The 13,859-nt window shown below is 39.7% G+C and overlaps 1 pseudogene; it reads left to right on the top strand.

Annotated features, from left to right (window-relative positions):
- The first annotated feature begins 935 nt into the window (after nt 1-935).
- LOC119570811 lies at nt 936-1,053 on the top strand (annotated as a pseudogene).
- The last annotated feature ends 12,806 nt before the right edge of the window (nt 1,054-13,859 follow it).

Here is a 13,859-nt window from a genome sequence, read left to right as displayed (position 1 = left end):
TTCCTTTTATTTAAGCTGACAATTTAATGTATAAATTTGGTATTGGGTTTTATTAAACTTTTTTTAGAATTAGAATATAGGTTTTTTTAAATTTAAATTTATATATTATGAAAACATTTACATTATCTTTTAGATATATTATATAAAATTAAAAAAATTGAAAATAATATATATAATATTATATATATATAAATATATATATATTATTTTAAATATATATAAATTATATATATCATATATATATAAATATAGATATATATTAATAAATACTAACTACATCATCTCTATAATATACATATATATATTATTATATATAAATATATATATATATATATATCTATATATATATATTATTATGAGTATATTATACATATATATATATATATCTATATATATATTTATATATATATATATATATATAATATATATATATATAATATATATATATATACTATATATATTATATTATAATATGAATAAAACAAAATACAATTATCGATTTTCATCGTTTTTGTAAAGATATTTATAGCAGATGTCTAGGTACATATTATGAGATCGGAAAGAGCAATTTCGTGATAGTGCAAACTTATGACTTATCACAAACACCCAATCCTGCCATTGGTAGGAAAGATAGCCTTTATTATATACATGAAACAGTTCCTAACTCCATTATTTAGAAAAACGTAATCTTTAGTGACATCAGATCGACGAACAATCCTACGGCATTCGCCATATATTCAGAGTTCATATAAACGATTTTCCGTCGTATTGTGAATAATGAAAAGGAATTCATGTGGAATTTCTGCCAACAAATTATGACAAGACTGATGACGAGGTAATGAAATTTGATGCAAAAATATAATATACAATATATTAAAAATGATAAAAAACGGCAGGCACTAAGAAAAAGTGGTTAACGTTTCAGATGCTCAAAAGTCAACGATCATACCAGTTGGTGAAAGCACCGCTTCTCGTCCGATCAGCGAAGTTAAGCAACATTGGTCTGGTCAGTACTGGATGGGTGACCGCCTGGGAACACCAATGCTGTTGTCATTTATATATATGTTAAATTAGTTTATTATATAGTTGTCAGTGGTGTGCCTTCATGTATTCTTCGACTTACCGCTTAAGAGAAGTAATACTATATAAAAAAAAAACTATTTGAGAAATTAAAACAACACAATATATATATATATATATAATATCTAGTATATATCTACATATATATATGGACGTATATATATAATATATATATAAAAAAAGGTATCAGTGAAAAATCCTAGACTCGGTTAGAAAGCTCAGGATCGGCAAGATTGATTAAGAGCTTTATAGACGCTTTTTTATAAATGCATCGGTGATAAAAAAAAAGCACTAAAAATTAGGGTATATTATTATATCTGCTGTATGTGTTATGCATACTCAAAGAGTTTACAGCAGCTCCTTACATATTTCATAAAAAATTACGCTTCAATCAGCAGTAAAACAGTTAAAGGTGAATGTACCGTGCTAAGAGCGAGAAAGGATAGACAGAAAACAAGGGAAGTTATTAATACTAAACTATACTACTACTACACTATTAAGAATAATAATAATACTAATAATAATTAAATATTACTAATACTAATAATAATAATAACAATAATAATAATAAAATAATATCGAAAAAGAATAATGAACATATAAATTATCAAATTGGGCAGTATTTTAACAAGTGAAATAGCAAAAGCAAATGGTATAAAGGGGGGGTTTTTTAAAAGGGAAATTTCCACCAGCGATGTTGTAAGTACTCTGATGGGTGACACACGAAACACAGGGGCAGGTGCTATATTCATTTTACTATATTTCATGAACGCCGTTTACTCTTCTTTTACTTGCACCAGTATGGTATATGTCATCTCAAACGGCGGTTTACTGAGGCATACTTGGTTATCATAGTTAACTCATGGTTAGGGAGGGTCATTTATAGAAATCGATTTAGAAACTTATATGAAAATATTCCAAGAAAACTTGCACAACAGGAAAACTACTATTAAGATAAGTGAAAAAGGCTCGCAAACATGTGAACCTTGTAGCCTAATAATTTACTCTTCACCCTATCGGCATTTGGTTAGCTATAATTATCATCATCATCATAGATATCCCAATTATCTGAGTATCATCATTAATATGTATAGGGTCACAATGAATATTATGTTTTATCTACCATGACATTTCATTGTTTCATCTAATTATTGATTTACTGTCTCAGTAGTTATTAGCGGTACCACAGCCTGCCGACCCCCTTTATTAGGGGCTGTGTCGGCGGGGGCGGCAGAGATGGCGTGGCACACAGAGTGACACCGAGGCTTGCCTCAGGCGTTGCTTTCCGGGTAGGCGTTGGAACATCCGGTCTTGCGGCAGGATGGAGCGGTCACATCTGCTATCACGGAATGAGGCGACTGGGAGTTGAGGTGGCTGCCCTCTCGGAGTGAGATAAACTGGTAGTGGCACGATCAGTGTGGGTGGTTACACCTACTACTGGGTTGAGTCAATGCAGCGAATGGCACCACCTCCAGGTGTAGCCATAGCCATCTCAGCCGGACTCAGCCCTCGGTACTTGAGGTGAACCGGTTGATGAGGTTATTATGGCATTGAGAACGAAGCATGCTTTTGGCTTAATGTATCTTATTGCTGTAATAAGCTACTAAACGATGTATATAAAATTGACGTGAAAGGAGCGTTCCTATGGCAAACTCGCATCTGTGGAGACAATTCCCCGGCGAGATATTCGCATGTTCTGGGCTAACTTCAGTCCGGTATCCGGCTGTGACCGAGCTGGCTAGAGATGTACTGTCGGCCCCCATGGCTAAGGAGCTGATCCCAGCAGCGAGAAAAGCCTCCTCTCCGGGACTTTGCTAGTGGTCCCAGCAATGAGGATCCTCTGGCTCCTGGTACCAGCGCTCCAACCGGAATCGCTGGATGGTACAGATACGGGACAGTGCCAAGGAGATCGACCACATTCTTGTTTACACGCGATGGAGGATTCCTCCAGAACTACAGGGTTAACGGAGTGCGAGTTCTGGGGCACCGACCAAATTAGGTGGTTGTGGCTACCCTGCGGGTCCACTTCAAAATCCCCGTCCTCCAGTGGCCACCCAAAGGTGTTCCACCTGGACAGACTAAGGGAGGGGGGTGTGCCCGTGTTCACCATTGCAGTCTCTGACGATCACAGAAACTCAACAACCTGCCAGACCACTTGTCTTTGGAACTCTTTCACGCGCGTAACCACTCAAAGCAGTAAGGAGTCCATTTCTAGCCCGAGGGAACGGAGAATAAACTCCTATCCCTGGAGACATAGAGGCCTGAAGCGTGTCGCAAGGCTCGGCGAATGAAGAACAAGCTTGCTCGTTCCATGGTGCGTAGGGGCTCGGACACTGCTGAGGAGGGGACAAGAACAGTTCATAGAATCTTGCTGAGGAGGTTCGAGGCCATTCTTGGTAAATGAACCTCGCCCTGCCTCCCAAGCCATGAGGAAGCTGAACTCTAAGCCTTCCTCACAGATGACTGCAGTCCGATCAGAGGAGGGACGGATCATCCTCAGTCATGTTAGGGTTCTGAATGTTGGGCGAGTATTTGAAAACAGTTGTACCAGGTAGACCTCAACAGTTAGCTTGGACGCAAGATGTCTAAGTGCCGTGTGCCGGGACCCACTCATCAGCGAGGAAACTCTTACCCTAACAGAGGTTAGGATGGCGATTTTCAAGCGAGAGTGGGAAAGCTGCAGGCATATGCGATATCCTGCTGAACAGCTAAGTGGGGTGAACCTATGGCTCGGGGCCCGCATCAGTTGACTGCATCTGGCAGTTGGTACCATTCCCCTGACTTGCTGAAAGGCATGGTCATCCCTCATGGAAAGGGAAAGGGGATGTGTTGGGACTTGTAGCAACTACGTGGCATACACTGCTAGATACAGGAAGTTCTCGCCCACATTCTTCTGAAATGGATCCGACAACCACCTTTACTGAGGCATAGGAGACCGGGAGCTAGCCGTCTGGGATTTACTCTGGCAAGTACAATAGACGGTATACTAGATGCTTCGAGTAATGTGGAACGCGTGTGAGTTGGTCGTGGGTTTGTTCCAGCCTACATCGACTCAAGAAGGCGTTGACTCGGGCTTCGGAATCGTTATGGGAGATCCTGAGGCTCAGGGGAATTCGACACAGTTATTGGCCTGATAGCAAGCCTATTATAATGGTACTGTAAAAGTGTGGTGGGGGTATGTCGAACTCTTCACTGTTAATTCAAGGGTGAGGAAAGGCTTGCGTCCTTGCACCAACACTTTGCAACACCATGTATGACTGGAATAATGGGCAGAGTACTAGCCAAAGTCAGTGTGAGAAACGATAGGCAAAAGTCTAGACCTTGACTTTGCCGACGATGGTGCCATCCTATCCGATACCCTGGAGTCTCTTGTGGTGGTCTTGATGCATTTAGCAATGAGGCAAAGCCCCCTAGGCCAGAGGTATCCTGGACCAAGACCAAGATTCAGGACTTTGGGAGCATGTTAGGGGAACCCGTTCAGTCGGTCCGTGCTTGCGGCGAGGACGCTTCAAGTTACAGAAAGTTTTTACACACCTGGTAGCGTAGTCCATATCTCAGAAGGACCAAGCTGCGGTCCTTCAAGGCCTTGATACGCAGTTTTTGCTCTATGGAAGGAAACCCGGACGCTATACAGTGTCTTGGAGGTCTCGCGCCCTGATGCCTTTGTTGGTAACGTCCTTCGCGGATCTGGGGTACAGTCGACAGGACTGCGTGTCCTCCAAACCGGCGGTTACACCGTGAGACTGGTATGGGACGTTACTAGCAAAATCCGGGGATCGCCAAACTCAGGTATATGGCCACCTAGCTCGTCATCCTGTGGACAACCTGCCCACCAGGTGTCTCTCTGCGAGACAACCTGGGTGGAGGAGCCTGTGGGAGAACAGATCATGGCTTGGGAAGCTCGACGAGGACCTGTCACGAGGAATTAGAGATGGGCCGTGGGCTTGCCTGGAGGACTCGCTCGAGGGATCCTCGTGGCTGGACGAAGGGGTGGATGCGGCCATGTGCCCCGTCGGCGTTAGGCCCTTGATGATGATGATTAGTATAGGGTTACAATCATAACCAGTATTATTACCCATCACTTCTATTCAAATTTTCATCAAATCTATCCTCAGATTAGAACAGGATCATAAAAGTGATCATTCATTATGACTTTTAGGATTATAGAGCATCATTATTGTCATTACCAGAACAATAATGCTTTTGAAAGCAACAATTATCAACGTTTAAAGGACTACTTAATGATAGTGATAAGATAAAATTACTAGGAACAATTATAACAAATACAATGATAAATGCTGATAATACCAACAAAAGTCAGACATAGTAACAGGAAGAAGTATACGAAAGCACTCAAGATTCAATAATAATCAGAATTTCTGTTTATTATCATCTATATTATTTAACGTTTCCTAAGTCAGTAACGATGTGCAGTGTACATAGATTTATTTATCATTATCTTATACTTACTGTTTACCATGCATCTTTAGAGTTGCATAAATCAAAAAATCAGGAAGAAGCTTACGACAGGCGCTTAAAAGATTGGGAGTTCAAATTGCCAAGTGATGATTAATGCATTGATGACTGAAATTCATTGTAATGAAGTGTGACGCAAAAACAAGATCACGCTTATATACTATTACATATAATAAATATTATATTAATAAAACTGGTTAATGTAAATAAAACCTATAGCAACGATACATACCACGTGAAAGACCGCTTCTCGTAATCCCGATCAGCGAAGTAAGCAAACGTGGGTCTAGTCAGTACTTGATGTCCGGTGACCGCCTGGGCACACTTAAATGCTGTTGGCATTTATTATATAACTGAATACTGCTACGCCAGTGGGGGTTGTATCTGTGGAATCATGTGTTACATGATAAGGATGACCTGGGGCATGTGTTAACATGAAGGGTGACCTGGGCAAACAGACGCAGTGGCGGAAGCGGAAGGAAACAGCCAAGAGGGAGACGCGGTTGGGTGCTGTCTGTGATGACTCGTGTGAGCCTTTTGACCTGAGATAAACTTTGTGTGCCCTGGTATAAGCTGTATCGTGCAGTAGTGTGGCATGCGGTTACCCCTGTCTGTGCCTATAGAATGTGTACGGGTATAGTAATAACCTGTGTAAAATAAAGGAAAAGACTGTAACTTTGTGTTTATTTCGTGCCCGCCTCGCCACTAGCGTTTCCCCTCCTGGTGTTCTGGGACGCTGTGGTGCTCAGGTGCCTCTGAGGTCAGTGTTCACGACCCTGTGGATAACATGCCGTCTGCCTAGCACTGCCTGTGTTGGTGGCAGAGAGAGACGAGGCGGTCGGCGTAACAATTATGTTAAAGTATTCATGTTATTTGTAGCATTCTCTTTTACACTTATAGTGAACAAATCAATTGATATTATACTTCAGTCATAGAATTCGGAGAGAAGAATACAAGAAAACGAACAGGATGAAATCATAGATGAATAAAGCAAGGCAATTCTGAATTCTCAGCATTTTATTAAGTTTCTGACACTGAACAGATTTGGCGGCAGATTTATAAAGAAAAGAAAAAATGATTGAAGCTGTAATTAAGGTATTAATTGTGTAGTACTAATCATATCCGTAATGGTATCATAAAAATAACAATAAGTATAAATGTTGTAGTAAAGATATAGTCTAATGAAAAAACAATATGATTAAGTTCACTTAGAGTATCATTTTTAATTTGGATATTACTAACACAATATTTACTACTACAGGTTAGTATTCTATAACGGCCGCGAAATCTTTCGTATTCTAGAATGCAGTATGGGACTTCATTTCTTACCTGTACGATTATCTATCCGTTTCTGCCTATTCTTTTTCCTCTTTACGACAGGCGATGGACCCCCCTTTTATTGATTCTTATTGACTGAAGATAATTCCATTTCAATTTCTTACAGTATAAGAGGAGCTGCAATAGTTTGTATTATAAATGCTTAGCATTATTTAGTATACATAAATAAAATGCCAACAGCATCTGGCGTTCCCAGGCGTCACCATCCCCAAATACTCACCAGACACAACGTTGCTTAACTTCGCTGATCGTACGAGAAGTGGTGCTTCACGTCGGCTATGATCTGGTCCTGGTCGTATGTCGTCAATATGCATTCCCCAATATCATGCCCGTGACATAATATGAAAGTTTACTACACTATATTTTTCTCTCTTTGTGTTCGGAAATCTTTTTTTATTATCATGCCATGCAGTAACTCGTCAATGATCCATCTCATCTTATGCCAAAGTAGACACACCCTAATTAAGGCCACTCTAACTATTCAATATGCAAACTAGCTATCCGTCCATAATCCGATGCGCTGTAGCTCGTCCTACTTGACACTCGGCATTATATTCCACACACTCTCTCATGCCGAATTGCTGTGGCTTGCCTCTAGGCTTATCTTCATCCTTTCTGCATCTCCGTAAATAACATTCTTCGGTGGTCATTGTTCACTGCTCTCATCATACGCTGTGGCGGAGCGAGATAACGATCCTGACTAAACGCGTAGTCTGTGCTCACCTCTCCTCGAGCCGTAACATCGACTCGTAGTTATATGAACTAGTATATTAATATTCTCTGACAAATCGTTCTTATATCTTCATGGCTCTATTATCCATGAGTAACCCCCTGAATATGCGAAGAATGCAAAAGTATCATCACTTAATCGATGAAAAACTAAATATCAAAAATGCTGGCACAGATACCCACAACAACAATAAGGCTGCGAAAGACCCTCGTCACGTCCCATACGCAATGTTTATGAAAGCACTCTACAAGGTTTTAAGATTGTCTAAATAATAATCGGGCTCATAACCTAATATATTTATGTCGCTTCACACTTTCTCTGCACAAATTCTGAATATCCGCTTGTTTGCAAGAGATGCATTCCAAGCTATTACATGATGTACACTTTGAAATACCTATATGAAATTGTGTAACTTACTCAATTTCTTATCATTATTGTACACGCTTATATGCTTACTAAGCTTGCACAGCTTCTAAGACTAATGAGTGAAGAAGGCTACAGGTGACAATAGCTTAGCCACACATTGCAATACTTCCCGCATGTGGTCATATGTGATTGATGTTATACATATGGTTGACAAACAAATCTCTTCTCTCATTTATGACTGCGAATCTGTGCGAAAAAGAATGAGTCATGAAGTTTGATTGCAAAACTAAAATATCGTCACAGCTATATCTCCAATGCTTATAAAAATGACGGAGTAGTGAGACAACAAGTGGACTATCGTTCTCTGTCTTTGCCAACGATCATACCACGTTGAATAGCACCGCGTTCTGGTTCCATAAGCGATCGACAGTTAAGCACAGTATGGGTCTGGTCAGAGTACTTGGTCCTAAATGTGTGACCACCTGCGAACTCCAGATGGTGTGTTATCAGCCTACTATTTAATTTAATATGAACTAATATATGTCTCTTTTGATATTTAGTGTATGTGGTGTTGTTCTCTCACGTGGATTCTCTCGATTTACCGTGCTCGCGTGATCTTGAGATAGAAGTATTCATTACTTTATGTATTTGAGCATTTCGTTGGCTACTTTCTTAGTGTCCCTGATATGGTCAGTCTCAATTGAAAGACCATATTATACAGTTAAAACTAATAAATGTCAACAGTGCACCACCACTCTAATCTTATTAAAAGTGCATCTCTCTGCTAATAAATGGGAGCTAGTAGCAGTCCTGTAATGCGTATACAAAGTCCTAACTTAGGTTTATTAGATGATTTATGGGGTCAAGTGTGTTGGTTCGCTAAGGCATCTCTATGTAACAATGTTTTGAACATGGTATTGGATGCTCTGCCAGCAATATCCACTGTTTGCGTGCAAAATAAGAAGCTAATTCTTGTCAGTCTTGGAGCCCTGAAGTGCCACTCGATTCGTAGCGTCTTTACAGAGGAGATGTCTGGTATACTACAAGTAACCTCCCTCTCTGATAGATCTGATCAGCGGCCACAGAAGCCCTGAGCTATGACCGCAAATGGGTAGGCTCGAGACGAGCGATATCCAACCGACCCCTTACCTGGACTCACTGTCCGCCTAATGGCACAATAGTGGCATTAACGCCCATGCCATACCAGACTTCCGAGCGATCCTCATGATCAAAGAGACAAGTTCGCAAGATGTCTCTCTACCATCGATACCCTTGATTCAGTAAATTTAGCGCTCCATGGCAACCCACATTTCTCAGCTACCTATCTTCCATGGAAGCCTACTGCGCTTCACATCTCATGCCGCAGGGAAGTCATGAGTGACTATCGCGCCGGACAGTGGAGCGTACGCGAGCAGCGGTTCAGAAGATCTACATGTAACATTCTCCCTCTTTTTATTTCATAGAAGCTATATACCTACGGGCCTTGCTGTGAGATATTATACGGAAGATTGTGAAGGTGACGACAGTTCTTCACGTTTTATTGGTGTCGAATTGTGAAAGTGATAGCTAAGTGTCAGACGTCCGATCTACTATCGATTCTTAATCTTGCACGACATTGAACTTTTTTGCAATATGATATTGTGGCGGGACTATCGGACGACCCACGCATGCTAGACATCCAGTTGTTTTCTTCTAATTCATTAAGTTCACTTAAAAGTATCAAATGCCTTAGAACACCACTAAAAATGAACATGCTGGGTAATATCATCGTAAGTTACATAGTGCCAACAAATCCATCAACCTATAACTCTAGCTAATATGTTGTTCCGTGCAGTACCAGGCCACTCTGCAGTTCATGAGCGCAGCGTAATGAATGAAACAGGCTGTGAGAAAACTAGACGGGGAATAAACTGGCGATCGTGGACCTACCAGTAGCTGGCGTGAACAGATCTCAGGTGGTTTAGTTTGGTTGATAATGCAAAAGATACATCTGTGGCCCTCGCGCATCGACTGAACGAAATAGAACAGAAAAATAGAAAGCCTGTGGACCGAGCACCCACAGGAGACGTGTATGAAAGGACGAAAAGGTGGGTTGGTTTGGCCCTTCCTTAGGGTCACAGTACCATAGGACTTACCCACTCACGTCCCTATATTGAAGAAACATTTCCTCCACAGAGGCCACTGCTCATGCAGACCACCCTTAACAATATCGATATCCTCACAATATGCCCAATTACAAGCCAACAAGAGTACTACAAACTAGCAAAAATTAGCTTCAAGAACTAAAACAACATGATGCTGTCACATCAAAGCTTTTATCTGTGCAGAATGAGAATAGAATAAAGTACAGTAACTACTTTTCTAGGAGACAAATATCTTACCTGGATTGAGACCTTTATATATAGAATTGATAGAATAATGATAGGATCTCATGCTAACAAAACTTGCCGCATGGTTGGAAAACTAGATAGCCACAATAATCCAAAGGAGATAAGTAAGAAATGCATATATACATTTAAACCCTCTTGAGTTTCCCTTCAAGAACGGCTCAAAAATCTTTTTTCGCCTATTTAACTAAAGATTTCCGTGGCGGTGGGACACAACTCAATGGTATTACCCGCTTTTCTAATTAGCCCCGATTCGTGTGGGTTCACCTTCCCTTATTGCACTCTATAAAGACCTATACCAGTTTGGACGTATAGTATTATGATAGCTATCGATTACGTGGGCAAGTTGTACTCTAGTTTTCTGTAATACAGATTGTTTCGAATACCCATTCAATTCTCAAGCTTCACACCCTAAGAATCATATCACTCCAATCTCACTCTAAAACCCACACCTTGAAATTTTAGGAAGTTCGATACACATTACACACCTAATATTTTCTAAGGAGTAATATACAATACAAATCATATTTCATTGAACAAATAGTTACGCCTTCAGAGAATATTTAAAATACAAACAATTAAGCAGCTAGACTTTACTGGCTATCATATTATACATTTACATCAAATAGCTCTTTTATACCTTATTCCAAACGTTTTCTTATATATTAAGTATAGTATATATTAAATAAAAATAATTAAATAATAATCAACAATAGATTGTCCATGTCTTCTAAATTTGTCATTTTTTTCTGTGCAACTGGCACTCTGAATCTAACAATCTAATAGATATACAGATCATATAGAATCCAGTATGTTAGAGAAATATATTTACAGAGCAACTAATATAGAGCCACAAGACAGTTTTCTTCATATTGGTGATAATCAATACGAAAATATCTACATGGATAGTATATCAAACCATAACCATTTATGAGATGCTCGCCATTAGAATTTTTTCGATCATAGGCAACACCTTAACGATGAGGTATCCTTTTGTAATAAATAACTGGACAACTTATGTTAACAACTTCTGTATGACATATGCTAATAATGGATTCGACCGGATATTTGTATAAACGTATTGCAAATGAATCTCATAACAACAGTATGTTGTAAAAAATAGAGGGCAAATAGCGCATGAACGCAGTCCCCACTAACAAAAGATTGCGCACCTCAGTAACGAACATTGCTTAATCGCAGGGACGTCAGCGCCACTTGAGTGCCATGAATCGGTAGCGTCTGCCTTATCCTGCATGAATCACTTCCGTGATCACGTTGTACTCTCCTGTTTTGCCAGGTAAGTAGCTAAAAACAGCCCACCCGCGCGACCCACGATCGCTCATAGCAAACTCAGAAAACCTCCACCACAATCTACAACACTTTATATCATATAACACACATAAGCCTTTAACTTTTCTCAGAAAACTCTTAGTGATATACACACCCTTACAATTTAGTATTTCAAAACTATGATAGAAAAAAGCAAGAAACGCTTCACTGCAAGACATTAATTCTGAAAACTATCCTATTACATATCATACGGTGAGATAGAAGCTTTTCGTCGGGCAATTAAATGTTACTGTCATTCCCATAATAACGATTTTAGCATCGTTCGCGATTTTTTTTTTTTTTTGTTTTTTTTTTTTTTTTTTTGTGGTTGGGGGGCAATGATTCGTAATCATACAGATGTGTGTGCACACAGTACACTTACACACACTATCCATCCATAAATACGATGGACGGGAACGCAAAATCCTATTACATTCCGCATAAAATGTAACATATTTCATGACATTTAAAATGAACACTCGGTATATACCATTCAGAAAACAGTATACGTCTAGATATTAATTTAGATATTTCTTTACCGATTGATTGTTTTGAAAAATGGGGAACTGCGAGGCGGCTTGCCTCCAACTTAGCCGGGATCAGCCGCGCGGCACTCCCTCCAGGGGAGAGAATATCATGTCGCCAATATATTAAGTCAGAGTATTAATAAGATAATAAGTACCTGCCAAACCTGATCGCGATTCCCTGCCAGGGGCATTGCATCAGACTTTTTGGAGTAGCATGTATGATTACGATTATGTGTTCTGTATTTCTGTCAAAATAATCATGTCAAACTGGTCCGTGAGTACAGTCCGATTATCTACTTATAATCAGGAATATTAAAATAATTAATGGTTATAACTCATTGACACGGTATATTGGAGTCAATTGCAACATTAGGCTGTATCATATCACAATTAGAGTCTGTAAATGAAAAATACTTTTTCTACGTCTAGTCTCGAACACCTTGACGTCTCTCTCCGTGTATATATCAAGTGAAGATAGAAGGATTGTAACATTTTGTACAAGAAATGCAAAGTAAAAGGGCTCGTGAGAGCCACTCTGCGCCAGCAGAACACCACAGACCGGAAGATTATCTTACCAACAGCTTTCTAAAGAAATTTATTCTTCCATTGTTCCATTCCTCTTTGATGAGATATGAGACTAATTAGATAAGTGTGTAATCCCATCTCAATGTGTTGATGGAGAGCTACTGCTCTAAGAGCTGCATACGTTAAAAGGCTTCTACAAGAGGTGGACATCAATTTCGATCCCTCGAGTTGTCGTGATTCGGGTGAATAATGCATAGATTCAATCTAGGCCAGATATGTAAAATTTGTGGGCGCGTAACACCACCCCCCCCCTTTAAAAACACGCGTATTAAACGAATTTCTGGAGAACTGGAGATTTACTCGGTGGATCGGAGTATTGCACTACCTCAGGGTTGATCTACAGTACTGTCTCTGGATGACATATAACATAAATGGTATAAAAACCGTTTGACTACTGCGATAAGTCAATAACGTTGAGATCACCTTAACACTCGGAATGTGTGCAGACCTTCGCCGAGCTCCATGGAGGACATCTAAGCGGGCACAAAAATTATACAAATGAGCATAAGCTCGAGGTAATCAGATATGACCATATTTTTAGGTATTAGAAGTTTGAAGATACGGCTCCATACGTAAACTCAGAAGCACTATTTGCGATACTCAGAGAACCAAACACTAGATCACACGATCCAGGCCTAACCACAAGTTGCCACAGCTTGATATGATATAATTGTTACATCAATGTGTACATTGAACATTTGACAAGTTTACGTTTTATATTCCTTTGCCTGGATTTACAGTCTATAGTATTCCGTTTAAGACGAATTCTTTTAATGTTCTACTAATCTGTTTACACATATTATGTCTAGCTTCTAAGTCGCATGTATACATCAACCGAATCGGTGTCGTCTCGTAAGCAGATTTTCCGATTCATCCAGACTTCGCGTACGACTGCTTAGCTACCAAAGTCACACATTACATAACGTCTCGTGAAGGCAGTTACAGAAACTAAAGAGTTAACTTAATTACTTCATAGTAATACGACACACTCAACATTGGTAGCAACGAATGACCAATACTGATAATAATGGCATCAATTGT

This window comes from Penaeus monodon, unplaced genomic scaffold, assembly GCF_015228065.2.
Source record: "Penaeus monodon isolate SGIC_2016 unplaced genomic scaffold, NSTDA_Pmon_1 PmonScaffold_400, whole genome shotgun sequence".
NCBI lineage: Eukaryota > Metazoa > Arthropoda > Malacostraca > Decapoda > Penaeidae > Penaeus > Penaeus monodon.
This window is presented reverse-complemented; position numbering and strand designations above follow the sequence as displayed.